The sequence below is a fragment of the Lolium perenne genome, chromosome 2 (assembly GCF_019359855.2).
Source record: "Lolium perenne isolate Kyuss_39 chromosome 2, Kyuss_2.0, whole genome shotgun sequence".
Classification (NCBI taxonomy): Eukaryota; Viridiplantae; Streptophyta; class Magnoliopsida; order Poales; family Poaceae; genus Lolium; species Lolium perenne.
This window is the reverse complement of record NC_067245.2, coordinates 305,480,768-305,496,818: the sequence shown is the minus strand read 5'-3', so window position 1 is coordinate 305,496,818 and position 16,051 is coordinate 305,480,768.

Below are 16,051 nucleotides of genomic sequence, written 5' to 3'. Positions count from 1 at the left end.
CCTACAAACTTGATGAAGGAGGTTGCCATGTCGAGGCCGTTTGCCCGGACCTTACACCAACTAGGCACCTCATCTAAAAACTGGAAGCTACACCAAGAACCGGAGCACGGATCAGTCCAGCAGACCCGGAGCATGCACCGTTGCACATGCTCTAGAAGTCGCGCCGCCATCTATCACTCACCCTTCTTCAGGACATGGGTCAATGTTGTGACCTTGGTAGACCTGCCATTGATGTTATCATGATCCAGACATCATCACAACTATCTTGCGCGAGTTAATCATGTCATTGTCACGTCTAACACCTAACCCTCTGCACCACGCCGCCGTAGACAAGGAAGATGCACACCCTTTCACCTCTTGACCCATGTCATGATACTTACAACTTTTCCCTAGAGAAAAATGACATGCAAAGACGAGCTAGATCAAACACGCGGGGTTTGACTTTTGAGCAAAGCTCATACCAGTACTAGTTTACTACTGGCTTACTTGCAGCGACAATGTACACGAGAGCTCGATCGGATTGCTCGTTAATTAGCATAACTGCGGAACGAGGATGCACGAGGTAACTTCGTACGGGACCAAACGCAATCTTCCCGATCCATCCAGTGGCAAGCCACGCCGCGTTTTTCTTTCTACGGAAAGCGCAAGCTAATGATGAATCGCACATTCGCACTTGCATGCGTCATGAATTGGCCGTGACAGGGAACGCCGTCGATACTGATCGACGATCCATGTGTGTGTTTGTGTTCCATTCCACATTTCCACCGGATTAATTAGCCTGAACATGCGATGAGCCGATAGCTCCATCGAACGTAGGCGCGCGCGCAAGCTACAGCCACGTGAAGCATCATGCCTGAACATTGGATGAGGCGATAGCTCCATGCACATACAGCTCGAAGCTCTGCGAGTTTAACACGTCATCTCGTCTGTCGTTTAGCTCGGTTCGTTGCATAATTTACTTTGCTAGCCAAATCCTGATGCTTAACTAGTATCTTGGGCTAATACATGTCAGCCTATACCATGCTGATGCTTGGATAGATCAGTGATACACATGTATGTATAACTTAACCTGTTATTCAATTTCTGTCAACGATCTTAATGAGCAGCTCGTGAGCACATAACAAACACAATCAAACAATAGTTTTAGCTCGTTATTCTTAACGAGATTAATGATTCAAGCCTTAGCGATCACGAGCTTAACGATTCAAGCCTTAATGAGCCGAGCAACTCGTTAGTCTAGCCCGAGACAGGACAGCCCACGTCGGTAAAAAACAAAATACTCGCAGATCTCTTTTTGTTTTCTTTTATTTATGTGCATCCCCATGGCATAAGTAAGTGAACTAAGCATTTATTAGACATAGAGAACCAACTGGTGGTAGAATGGTTAGGAGAGCAGCGACAACCTTAGTCCACCAAAAGTTAAACCCAAGGTTTAATATTTATGTGTCTTGTAAAGGGCTCATAAGGATATGCGTGCATTCATAGGCGTAAGTGTATATACCTATTTGTGAGCATCTTTATTCTGTTTCACAAAAAAGAGAGCAATCACTAGACACCTAGAGCCGTGGAAGCATGATATTTTACCTGTCACGATTTAAAAATACTACTAGTGTTGCTCACCAGATCACGGAATTATCATTGTTGCTTTTGTCAGTTTAGGATAATATTCATTCGTAGTATGAATATACGAGTATTTCTTCCACTCTTAATTACACATGAAGGACCAACAATACATCAAACATCAAACAAATGAAAGAAAGACTTACTTATTGTGTGGGTTGCGGCAGAACAGGTCTACCCCGCAAAAGAAAACAATACATCAAACATCTTAAACAAAGAAATGAAATCATACACATACGTGAGAGCTGCAATTTTTTTTTTTTTGAGGAATTACAGCAGGAGAATCTCATACTGTTTCAGCTTTTTATTAAAAGGGGTGGGAGCCCAAAGTTCTTACATGATCCAAAGATCTGTTGCGGTCAGAAACCCACCGGCGAGCAGCGACGGGCAACACAGTAGAGCCGGGAACAACTTAGGGCTGCGGCTGGCCCTGGTCCCTCCGAGCGACGGCCCGCAAAGATTCGGCACGCACGTCCGATGCTGGTGCAAGGGCGTGCCACCTGACCTATACCTGGTCAGGAAGGTGATGGATGATGCCTCGCTTAGTTTCCTGCATGGCATACACGTAAACATTAAATACGAGCCTCGATCGGCTCTCAGGTTATCCTGTGAATCGGCTCAAAGAGCCGATCCACCCATGATTCGCACGAGGTGTACGAATATATGGTGGTCCTGCTTGATCAGAATAAAGCTAAAACGATCTACTACGATTTAGGGTTTTCACCACATAATCGGAACATCCTACTCGTGATTGAGCCTCGCGGCCACGCACGGTGATCGTAAGCCGATCCTAGACAAGGCCTAAAAACCAACACGAAGTTGATCCCCGGAACATCCTGTCTAGGGCTAGCAAATTACACCCTACGTGCCGCTGGATCCTTCAACCCTTTGTAAGGCCTAACTATTGCAGATATTAAACTAATCCTTGAAGAACAAGGAGCAACCGTAACGGATCGGATCTACTGAATAATGATCAAGCTGGGTGCCACCCCTACACCTAAGATAGGTGTAAGGGCGGCTAGATGTCTAAGGGTTGCACGACGACAGCATATGATACGAAGAACAATGCTAACCCTAACACATCTAAGATAACTACGTTGCTCGCCATAAAAAAGGCTCCAGTACGAGCAACGCATGAACAACGAATAAACTTGTACTGCCTAGATCGCAAGACTAGGCAGCATGATGCTTACCCGGAAGAAACCCTCGAGACAAGGGAGTTGGCGATGCGCCTAGATTGGTTTGTGGTGAACGTGATTGTTGTTTATTTCATAAACCCTAGATACATATTTATAGTCCGTAGACTTTCTAACGTGGGAATAATCCCCACCGTGCACGAAACAAACTCTAACTAACCGACACGTATCCTACTATATTACAGATAGAAGGGCAAACTAGCCCAAACTTTGCATATAAGGCCGATTCACGTATATTCTTCCATGTATATTCTTCAAGCCCATCTTGATCGCGGCCCACCTCTGATTCGGTCAAATTCTGGTGATAACACATGCCCCCCTGGTTTTGGAATTGATAATTCCAAAATCACTCTGCTTTTCTTCGTCGGGTCATGTCGTGGCAGAGCAAAACCGTCGCAGTATCCATCATCATGACGCCTTGCCTTCTCAACTTCTCCGCGTGACTTGGCAGTTTTGTTGTTTTTTTTCCTTTTTTCCTTGGGCACCACTTCCTCGGAAACTGCTGTGGCATTGAATCTCCACTATATCCCCTTTTATTTAACCGCTCCAAACAGTTCACCTTTTCATCCCCTTCGCATTAGCACTCCAAAAAGCCCTCCTGCGCCACCATGTCTTCCTCCTCCTCTGCCTCATCGGGTCTTTCCACCCAATCCTCCTCCTCTCGCGAGCCGACGCCGGAGTTGAACCCGGAGGAGGCCCACGCGGCGAACATCCGCCGCGCCATCGCAGCCGGGGAGGAATCCAGTCACGATTTCTCCGTCTGGTCTGAGGACGAAAAGTCCTCGACCGACGGGGAAAGTGACCTCCGCTTCCTCGCCGACGGGGAAACGGAGGAGGAGAGCGATGACGATCGCTTCTCCTGTGACGACTTCACCTCCCCCGATGAGGAGGAGGAGGAGGAGAAGGAGGAGGAGGACGACACCTCCTCCGACGAACCGCCGGCCAAACGCTTCTGTCCCTGGCCGGGGAACCTCAACGACTTCGACAGCGACGACGACGCTGACGAGGAAGATGAGGACAACGAAGGCCCGGCCGGTGGCCACTGGAGCAGCGACGACGAGCCCGCCGGGAGCAGCGCCGACAGCGGTGACGACGGCGACGACGAGGACGACGACGAGGGTAGCGACGGCCCGTAGATAGGACCCTTAGCATAGGATCAGTAGTAGTAGATGGGGCAATGTATCCCCTAGTACTTCCTTTTGAGAGTAATCAGCTCTTTTTGTAAGAAATCTTGCTTATCAATGAAGAATTTCCCCCAATTTGATTTTGCCGATTCCCTTCGAGCTAATTTAGCCGATCTCCCCTCATACTGATTTTGCCGATTTGTCCCCTTAGCCAATGCTTAATGAGCCGATAGCAACGCATCGGTCCTTCACAAACCATCCTTCAATTCTTCAACTGATGACTTTGAGATCTGTGGATAATGTGGAGTCTTCAAGAGAGCCCTTAAATTCCTCCCACCAGGTCCAGTGATCTTCTTCTGCCAGACTTCACCATTTTTTTGAAGAAGGTTGCGACGAAGGATCAGCCGATGACGCCCCAATCGGCTTTCAAAACAGAGCATCTACCAGGCCAGCTGCCCCCCGAGTCTTAGTCAAGGCGAGAATAACGGTGAGGATGCACAGATCAGACAAAGAGCTTTGAACTCAGGTAACTCTGAGACAGCCACCATGCAGAGTCAGCCACCTTGCCCCCCATCGATCGCCTTTTCTTCCGTTGCAAGCCGATATTGTAGATGAAACACTAACCAAAATCGGCTCATTGCAGCTGAGGAAGCTCTCATTGTTCACTCCCTCGAGGAAGCAGAAGGCCTCACAGCTGAACTGGACTTGGTGAAAATCCGCGTCTTGAACACGCAGCTGGTAGATCTTGTGTAATTCGTACTAGAGTCGATGGCTGTACATCGGCTTTGTTTCTTAGTTCTAAAGTCGATGTCCGTGCATCGGCTGTATACCATGTAATTTTTTTTTTACTCCGGCCGATTTCCTATCGGCCCCCACTATTTCACCGCACATGTATCGCACATATTCCTCCGATTAGGTGCCCCCCGAGCCGAATCTGTCAGGTAACTGCAGATATCGGCTCTGTAGTTAGCCCAGGCACTGTATTCGCACGTCGGCTCCGTTAGGACTAATGTTGACTCGCATCAGCCGACGTGAAACCGCTGCCCATCAGATCGACGTTGAACACAGGCAGAACATATGGTGAGGATAATTTTGGCCGATTGCTGGAATCGGCCTCCATGTTGATCGAAGCGCTCAATGAAGGTTTTGCAATGTCCCTCCATAGATCTTTGGGGCCGATCCCAAGGATCGGCCTCGCCACGTTTGTCCATAGGCTCGTTCTTGCTACACGGTCAGGCCGGTAGATAAGACCAGCCTAACCCCATCCTTTGTCACGTCGATGCGCTCGCAGTCGTCCAAATTGATGCCTGAGAGTGGCTCTTGGCCTGCTGTTTCCCAAGCATTCATGCCAGCCGTTGAAATCTCGGCTGAGTCATCGGCCTGGACGACCTCTACCTCATCTCCATCCCACTGTATTACGCATTGGTGCATCGTGGAGGGAATGCAACAGTTGGCGTGGATCCAATCTCTTCCCAGCAGGACAGTATAGGTGCTCTTGCTATCAACGATAAAGAACGTCGTAGGGATGGTTTTCCTTCCTACGGTCAGATCCACGTTCAGAACACCTTGTGCGTCAGACGCTTGGCCGTTGAAATCGCTCAATGTCACGTTGGTCTTGATGAGATCCGAGCTAGAGCGTCCCAACCGACGTAGCATGGAGTATGGCATAATGTTGACTGCCGCTCCGGTGTCCACCAGCATCTTGTTGACAGGCCTCCCATCGATATAACCTCGCAAGTACAGGGCCTTCAGATGTCTGTAGCTTCTTTCTCGTGGCTTCTCAAAGATAACTGGCCGCGGACCGCAGTCAAGTTGTGCCACAGGTGCTTCGTCTAATCCTGGAGCACTAAACTCCGTCGGAAGGATGAACACCATATTCGTGCCAGCCAATGTTTCATCATCGGCTTTCCTTTGCTTGGGGCGCCACTCCATTTTTTGTGGTCGACCCTCTTCATCCAGGGTTCGTTGAATTTTCGCGGCCAGGTCGGGCCGCGCCTTCCTTAGCGTGTGCAGGTATAACCTTTCGGCTTTCTCCAAGCCACGCAGTCGCTGAACCCTACGTTTTTGGGAACGGCTGAGTCCATCAGGGCACCACCTTGGCCGGTGGTACCTGTCTTCTTCTTCTTCATCATCGTCTTCCAAATCCTCGAGATCTTCCACCCGAGGGGACTCAGCGTGTTTGTTCCGAGGCGGGAGAGGCCCAAGACGTTTGAACACGGACACGTTAGCTGCATCCTCCCTCTTCTGTTTACATTCTGGGCAGTTGCCGATTGTAGGCAATCGGCTCATTCCTGAATCCCAGCAGTGCCTGAAGAAGGGATAGTCCCAGTGCCTATCCTCGTCGTCTCGCTCCCTTGACTTTTCCTTGGCACGACGCTCGTATTCCTCATCATTGCGATCATGCCGACGATGTCTCCTGGCGTCCCTAGCCAGACGATCTCTATCATCATCGTCGCTGGATCGTCGGCGTTGGCTATATTGACTCACGTACTTGATGAGGAGGAAAAATAGGCCCCTGGGCTTTGATTTCGTCCAATTCCGAGAATATTTCCTTACTAGGATTTCTGAAACCAAAAACAGCAGAAAACAGCAACTGGCACTTCGGCATCTTGTTAATAGGTTAGTTCCAGAAAATGCACGAATATGACATAAAGTGTGCATAAAACATGTAGATAACATCAATAATGTGGCATGGAACATAAGAAATTATCGATACGTCGGAGACGTATCAGCATCCCCAAGCTTAGTTCTGCTCGTCCCGAGCAGGTAAAACGATAACACAGATAATTTCTGGAGTGACATGCCATCATAATCTTGATCATACTATTTGTAAAGCATATGCAGTGAATGCAGCGATCAAAACAATGTATATGACATGAGTAAACAAGTGAATCATAAAGCAAAGACTTTTCATGAATAGCACTTCAAGACAAGCATTAATAAGTCTTGCATAAGAGTTAACTCATAAAGCAATAATTCAAAGTAAAAGCATTGAAGCAACACAAAAGAAGATTAAGTTTCAGCGGTTGCTTTCAACTTGTAACATGTATATCTCATGGATATTGTCAACATAGAGTAATATAATAAGTGCAATAAGCAAATATGTAGGAATCAATGCACAGTTCACACAAGTGTTTGCTTCTTGAGGTGGAGAGAAATAGGTGAACTGACTCAACATTGAAAGTAAAAGAATGGTCCTCCATAGAGGAAAAGCATCGATTGCTATATTTGTGCTAGAGCTTTGATTTTGAAAACATGAAACAATTTTGTCAACGGTAGTAATAAAGCATATGCATCATGTAAATTATATCTTATAAGTTGCAAGCCTCATGCATAGTGTACTAATAGTGCCCGCACCTTGTCCTAATTAGCTTGGACTACCGGATCATCACAATGCGCTGTTTTAACCAAGTGTCACAAAGGGGTACCTCTATGCCGCCTGTACAAAGGTCTAAGGAGAAAGCTCGCATTGGATTTCTCGCTATTGATTATTCTTCAACTTAGACATCCATACCGGGACAACATAGACAACAGATAATGGACTCCTCTTTTATGCATAAGCATGTAACAACAATTAATAATTTTCTCATTTGAGATTGAGGATATATGTCCAAAACTGAAACTTCCACCATGGATCATGGCTTTAGTTAGCGGCCCAATGTTCTTCTCTAACAATATGCATGCTTAACCATAAGGTGGTAGATCTCTCTTACTTCAGACAAGACGGACATGCATAGCAACGCACATGAAATTCAACAATGAATAGGTGATGGCGTCCCCCGTGACCATGGTTATCGCACAACAAGCAACTTAATAAGAGATAAAGTGCATAATTACATATTCAATACCACAATAGTTTTTAAGCTATTTGTCCCATGAGCTATATATTGCAAAGGTGAATGATGGAATTTTAAAGGTAGCACTCAAGCAATTTACTTTGGAATGGCGGAAAATACCATGTAGTAGGTAGGTATAGTGGACACAAATGGCATAGTGGTTGGCTCAAGTATTTTGGATGCATGAGAAGTATTCCCTCTCGATACAAGGTTTAGGCTAGCAAGGCTTATTTGAAACAAACACAAGGATGAACCGGTGCAGCAAAACTCACATAAAAGACATATTGAAAACATTATAAGACTCTACACCGTCTTCCTTGTTGTTCAAACTCAATACTAGAAATTATCTAGACCTTAGAGAAACCAAATATGCAAACCAAATTTTAGCATGCTCTATGTATTTCTTCATTAATGGGTGCAAAGCATATGATGCAAGAGCTTAATCATGAGCACAACAATTGCCAAGTATCACATTACCCAAGACATTTATAGCAATTACTACATGTATCATTTTCCAATTCCAACCATATAACAATTTAACGAAGGAGAAACTTCGCCATGAATACTATGAGTAGAAACCAAGGACATACTTGTCCATATGCTACAGAGGAGCGTGTCTCTCTCCCATAAAGTGAATGCTAGGATCCATTTTATTCAAACAAAACAAAAAACAAAAACAAACCGACGCTCCAAGAAAAAGCACATAAGATGTGATGGAATAAAAATATAGTTTCAGGGGAGGAACATGATAATGTTGTCGATGAAGAAGGGGATGCCTTGGGCATCCCCAAGCTTAGACGCTTGAGTCTTCTTGATATATGCAGGGGTGAACCACCGGGGCATCCCCAAGCTTAGAGATTTCACTCTTCTTGATCATGTTGCATCATACTCCTCTCTTGATCCTTGAAAACTTCCTCCACACCAAACTCGAAACAACTTATTAGAGGGTTAGTGCACAATATAAATTGACATATTCAGAGGTGACACAATCATTCTTAACACTTCTGGACATTGCATAATGCTACTGGACATTAGTGGATCAAAGAAATTCATCCATCTTAGCAAAAGAGGCAATGCGAAATAAAAGGCAGAATCTGTCAAAACAGAACAGTTCGTATTGACGAATTTTAAAATGGCACCAGACTTGCTCAAATGAAAATGCTCAAATTGAATGAAAGTTGCGTACATATCTGAGGATCATGCACGTAAATTGGCTTAATTTTCTGAGCTACCTACAGGGAGGTAGACCCAGAGTCGTGACAGCAAAGAAATCTGGAACTGCGCAGTAATCCAAATCTAGTACTTACTTTTCTATCAACGGCTTAACTTGGCACAACAAAACATAAAACTAAGATAAGGAGAGGTTGCTACACTAGTAAACAACTTCCAAGACACAAAATAAAAACAAAGTACTGTAGGTAAAAACATGGGTTGTCTCCCATAAGCGCTTTTCTTTAACGCCTTTCAGCTAGGCGCAGAAAGTGTGTATCAAGTATTATCGAAAGATGGTACATTCTCAGCGGGGTGTGGAGTTTTCTCAACCAGGCATAGTATATTAGATACATAAGTTTTAGCATCCCCCTTTTCATTAGTCTTAGGCGTGCTACTCTCATCAAACAAATTTTCAGGAACAAGCCAAGCATAGTTATTTTCTAGTGCATCATTCATAGCTAAGAGTTTACATGGTATTGGTGCTTTGATCTCCCCACCATCATCAATATTATTAGTGTATCTTATTCTATCCATGTCCATCTTTTCAAGGAGGCTAACAAAATTAGTATGTGAACCAAGCATATTAAATTTAGCAAAGACCTTTCTAGCTTCTCTTGCTAGACCACCAAATTCTCTAAGAAGGGTTTCTAAAACAAAATCTTTCTTTTCCCCTTCTTCCATATCACCAAGTGTGAGAAACATGTGTTGGATTATAGGATTGAGATTAACAAATTTAGTTTCCAACAGGCGAACTAAATGCGCAGCAGCAATTTCATAAGTAGGCGCAAGGTCTACCAAGTGTCTATCTTCAAAATTTTCAATGGTACTAACATGATTGAAAAATTCTTCTATATTATTTCTCCCAACTATAGACCCACGTCCTACCGGTACGTCTTTTGTGGTAAAATTAAAAGGAAACATGATGAATTAAGTAAAGTAAATGCAAGTAACTATTTTTTTTGTGTTTTTGATATAGCAAACTAGATAGCAAATAAAGTAAAACTAGCAACTAATTTTTTTGTATTTTGATTTAGTGCAGCAAACAAAGTAGTGAATAAAACTAAGCAAGACAAAAACAAAGTAAAGAGGTTGAGAAGTGGAGACTCCCCTTGCAGCGTGTCTTGATCTCCCCGGCAACGGCGCCAGAAATTTGCTTGATGCGTGTGGTTGGCACGTCCGTTGGGAACCCCAAGAGGAAGGTGTGATGCGCACAGCGGCAAGTTTCCCTCAGTAAGAAACCAAGGTTTAATCGGACCAGTAGGAGTCAAGAAGCACGTTGCTACACCAGGGATTCCGGCGCCAACGTGGAACCTGCACAACACAACCAAAGTACTTTGCCCCAACGAAACAGTGAGGTTGTCAATCTCACCGGCTTGCTTTAACAAAGGATTAACCGTATTGTGTGGAAGATGATTGTTTGCAGAAAACAGTAGAACAAGTGTTGCGATGGGTGTATTTCGATAAAGAGAATTGGACCGGGGTCCACAGTTCACTAGAGGTGTCTCTCCCATAAGACGAACAACATGTTGGGTGAACAAATTACAGTTGGGCAATTGACAAATAAAGAGAGCATGACCATGCACATACATATCATGATGAGTATAGTGAGATTTAATTGGGCATTACGACAAAGTACATAGACCGCCATCCAACTGCATCTATGCCTAAAAAGTCCACCTTCAGGTTATCATCCGAACCCCCTCCAGTATTAAGTTGCAAAGCAACAGACAATTGCATTAAGTATGGTGCGTAATGTAATCAACAACTACATCCTTAGACATAGCATCAATGTTTTATCCCTAGTGGCAACAGCACAACACAACCTTAGAACTTTCACATCGTCCCGGTGTCAATGCAGGCATGAACCCACTATCGAGCATAAGTACTCCCTCTTGGAGTTACAAGCATCTACTTGGCCAGAGCATCTACTAGTAACGGAAAGCATGCAAGATCATAAACAACACGTAGATATAACTTTGATAATCAACATAACAAGTATTCTCTATTCATCGGATCCCAACAAACGCAACATATAGAATTACAGATAGATGATCTTGATCATGTTAGGCAGCTCACAAGATCCGACAATGATAGCACAATGGGGAGAAGACAACCATCTAGCTACTGCTATGGACCCATAGTCCAGGGGTAGACTACTCACACATCACACCGGAGGCGACCATGGCGGCGTAGAGTCCTCCGGGGAGATGATTCCCCTCTCCGGCAGGTGCCGGAGGCGATCTCCTGGATCCCCGAGATGGGATCGGCGTTGGCGGCGTCTCTGGAAGGTTTTCCGTATCGTGGCTCTCGCACTGGGGGTTTCGTCACGGAGGCTTTAAGTAGGCGGAAGGGCAAGTCAGGAGGGGGCACAGGGGCCCCACACCACAGGCTGGCGCGGCCAAGGGGGGGGGCCGCGCCGCCCTAGGGTTTGGGCACCCTATGGCCCCACTTCGTTTCGTCTTCGGACTTCTGGAAGCTTCGTGGAAAAATAGGCCCCTGGGTTTTGATTTCGTCCAATTCCGAGAATATTTCCTTACTAGGATTTCTGAAACCAAAAACAGCAGAAAACAGCAACTGGCACTTCGGCATCTTGTTAATAGGTTAGTTCCAGAAAATGCACGAATATGACATAAAGTGGGCCCCTGTGCCCCCTCCTGACTTGCCCTTCCGCCTACTTAAAGCCTCCGTGACGAAACCCCCAGTACCGAGAGCCACGATACGGAAAACCTTCCAGAGACGCCGCCAACGCCGATCCCATCTCGGGGGATCCAGGAGATCGCCTTCGGCACCCTGCCGGAGAGGGGAATCATCTCCCGGAGGACTCTACGCCGCCATGGTCGCCTCCGGTGTGATGTGTGAGTAGTCTACCCCTGGACTATGGGTCCATAGCAGTAGCTAGATGGTTGTCTTCTCCCCATTGTGCTATCATTGTCGGATCTTGTGAGCTGCCTAACATGATCAAGATCATCTATCTGTAATTCTATATGTTGCGTTTGTTGAGATCCGATGAATAGAGAATACTTGTTATGTTGATTATCAAAGTTATATCTACGTGTTGTTTATGATCTTGCATGCTTTCCGTTACTAGTAGATGCTCTGGCCAAGTAGATGCTTGTAACTCCAAGAGGGAGTACTTATGCTCGATAGTGGGTTCATGCCTGCATTGACACCGGGACAAAGGATGAAAGTTCTAAGGTTGTGTTGTGCTGTTGCCACTAGGGATAAAACATTGATGCTATGTCTAAGGATGTAGTTGTTGATTACATTACGCACCATACTTAATGCAATTGTCTGTTGCTTTGCAACTTAATACTGGAGGGGGTTCGGATGATAACCTGAAGGTGGACTTTTTAGGCATAGATGCAGTTGGATGGCGGTCTATGTACTTTGTCGTAATGCCCAATTAAATCTCACTATACTCATCATGATATGTATGTGCATGGTCATGCTCTCTTTATTTGTCAATTGCCCAACTGTAATTTGTTCACCCAACATGCTGTTCGTCTTATGGGAGAGACACCTCTAGTGAACTGTGGACCCCGGTCCAATTCTCTTTACTGAAATACAATCTACTGCAATACTTGTTCTACTGTTTTCTGCAAACAATCATCTTCCACACAATACGGTTAATCCTTTGTTACAGCAAGCCGGTGAGATTGACAACCTCACTGTTTCGTTGGGGCAAAGTACTTTGGTTGTGTTGTGCAGGTTCCACGTTGGCGCCGAATCCTCGGTGTTGCGCCGCACTACATCTCGCCGCCATCAACCTTCAACGTGCTTCTTGACTCCTACTGGTCCGATTAAACCTTGGTTTCTTACTGAGGGAAACTTGCCGCTGTGCGCATCACACCTTCCTCTTGGGGTTCCCAACGGACGTGCCAACCACACGCATCAGTGATCGGAGAGAGGTCGCTGATATCTTACATTCTTCACTTCTCCCTCTGTGATGTAGCGCTTGCCATCGTGACGGAGCCGATCGCGTGGAGCGGCCTCCTCTGTGTCCTTGCTACGAGAGCAGCTGCCCTCGTCTCCGTTCTTACCAGAGTGGTGTCCAGGTCCTACCATGTTGATGTTGAACGAGAATCCTGGCTGGCACCCTTCAGGGTAAGTGCACTCCACCATGTTAATGGCGGGGAAGGGGTGGGTGTCGACCTTCATGGCGTACTGGTTGAAAATTAGACGTCCTTGTTCTATCGCCATTTGGATCTGCTGACGCCACACCCTGCAGTCGTTGGTGGTATGGGAGAACGAGTTATGCCATTTGTAGTATGGCTTTCCGTTCAGCTCCTGTACCGTGGGGATTTTGAGGCCTTCGGGTAACTTCAACTGCTTCTCCTTAAGTAAGAGGTCAAAAATTTGCTCAGTTTTAGTTACGTCGAAATCAAACCCTCTGGGCGGACCTGGTGGCTTAACCCATTTGCAGGACACGGGGGTTGCCCCCCGAGTCCATTCAGCCACTGCTACCTCTTGATCTCCCGCAGAGCCTTCGTCTTCGTCTGCCTCAACCAGGACTACCGCACGCTTGAATTTGTCCTGGTACAAGTCTGGGTGGCGCTGTTCATATAACGACAATTTCTGAACCATGTGCGCCAATGAAGGGTAGTCTGCTTGGGAGGCCATATCCTTGATTGGTGATGCAAGGCCCACCACTGCCAACTCGACTGCTTTTTTTTCAGTCACACGAGCCGAATAACATCGGTTCCTAACAAGTCTGAAGCGCTGGACGTATTCTGCCACAGTTTCTCCACGCTTCTGACGTACTTGTGCTAGATTGGCAATGCCGGCCTCGGAAGCCTCTGAGTGATACTGCATGTGGAACTGCTCTTCCAACTGCTTCCACGTCCGGATTGAGTCTGGTGGCAGCGATGTGTACCACCCGAAAGCCGATCCCGTGAGGGATTGTGCGAAGAACCTCACACGCAGTTCATCTGCCGCTGAGATCGTGCCCATCTGTGCCAAATATCGGCTTACGTGCTCGATGGAGCTGGAACCATCTGATCCATTAAACTTGGAGAAATCAGGAAGCCGATATTTGGGTGGTAGCGGGATCAACTCGTACTCGTTGGGGTACGGCTTGGAATAGCCGATTGTCCTCCTTTTCGGCACCATGCCGAACTGGTCTCTCAGGATCGTACTGATTTGATCCGCGGTGCTGGCTGCAGGAGTCGAACTCTGAAGATTCGCCGGAGTGGCATACTTAGCCAGCTATGCTTGCTTTTCCATCTCTGAGCCAACTGCAGGAGCTGGGCTCTGGAGGTTTGTCGGAGTGGCATACTTAGCTAGCCACGTCTGCTTCTCAAGATCTGTCGCTGAAGTTCCTCCTGCTTTTCCAGAAGTCCCTGCTGTTGCAGTCTGGTTTGTGAGCGCCCGATTCGCAGCGATCAGCACGTATGTGCACGTGTAACCGTGAGGGATCTCCTTAGGCGCCTCATGCAAGAACTGGTAGTCGCTAGGGTCACCACCGATCTTGTAGACGACGTATGCCGGTGAATTCGGCACTTCCGGTGCTGCCAACGCGAATGGCAGCGGTGGACGGGACTGGAGTGGCATCTCTCCTTGGTAAGTCCCGAGAGCTGGTCCTGACGGAGAGTACTGATGCCTCATGATTTCCTGGATCACCCGAAGAGCGACACGCTCCAATGTGTTCACCAGGCTCTCAGAATGGCGGTGCAGCGAGTGAGCCACCATGTAGTTGATCTCCTGACGCAGGGACCTGGTGCGTTCTTCTGACGGGGCGGACAGGTCCACTCCATCGAGCGCGCCTTCAGGTGAGAACCCTTTCCACCTGATGCCATGTGAGCGGGTTCTGTGAAAAGAGCCGATGAGATCGGCTTCGAGGATTGCTTTGACCTCGTCATACTTCTTCTTGAGCTCCTCGGTCAAATCCTCGTACGTGACTGGAGTGCCGTCCGCCATCTCAGATGTAGATGGCGATGTGGTTGATGTCGAAGACTGTCCCACCGGGCGTGCCAGAATGTGTTGCGGTCAGAAACCCACCGGCGAGCAGCGACGGGCAACACAGTAGAGCCGGGAACAACTTAGGGCTGCGGCTGGCCCTGGTCCCTCCGAGCGACGGCCCGCAAAGATTCGGCACGCACGTCCGATGCTGGTGCAAGGGCGTGCCACCTGACCTATACCTGGTCAGGAAGGTGATGGATGATGCCTCGCTTAGTTTCCTGCATGGCATACACGTAAACATTAAATACGAGCCTCGATCGGCTCTCAGGTTATCCTGTGAATCGGCTCAAAGAGCCGATCCACCCATGATTCGCACGAGGTGTACGAATATATGGTGGTCCTGCTTGATCAGAATAAAGCTAAAACGATCTACTACGATTTAGGGTTTTCACCACATAATCGGAACATCCTACTCGTGATTGAGCCTCGCGGCCACGCACGGTGATCGTAAGCCGATCCTAGACAAGGCCTAAAAACCAACACGAAGTTGATCCCCGGAACATCCTGTCTAGGGCTAGCAAATTACACCCTACGTGCCGCTGGATCCTTCAACCCTTTGTAAGGCCTAACTATTGCAGATATTAAACTAATCCTTGAAGAACAAGGAGCAATCGTAACGGATCGGATCTACTGAATAATGATCAAGCGGGGTGCCGCCCCTACACCTAAGATAGGTGTAAGGGCGGCTAGATGTCTAAGGGTTGCACGACGACAGCATATGATACGAAGAACAATGCTAACCCTAACACATCTAAGATAACTACGTTGCTCGCCATAAAAAAGGCTTCAGTACGAGCAACGCATGAACAACGAATAAACTTGTACTGCCTAGATCGCAAGATGCGATCTAGGTAGCATGATGCTTACCCGGAAGAAACCCTCGAGACAAGGGAGTTGGCGATGCGCCTAGATTGGTTTGTGGTGAACGTGATTGTTGTTTATTTCATAAACCCTAGATACATATTTATAGTCCGTAGACTTTCTAACGTGGGAATAATCCCCACCGTGCACGAAACAAACTCTAACTAACCGACACGTATCCTACTATATTACAGATACAAGGGCAAACTAGCCCAAACTTTGCATATAAGGCCGATTCACGTAT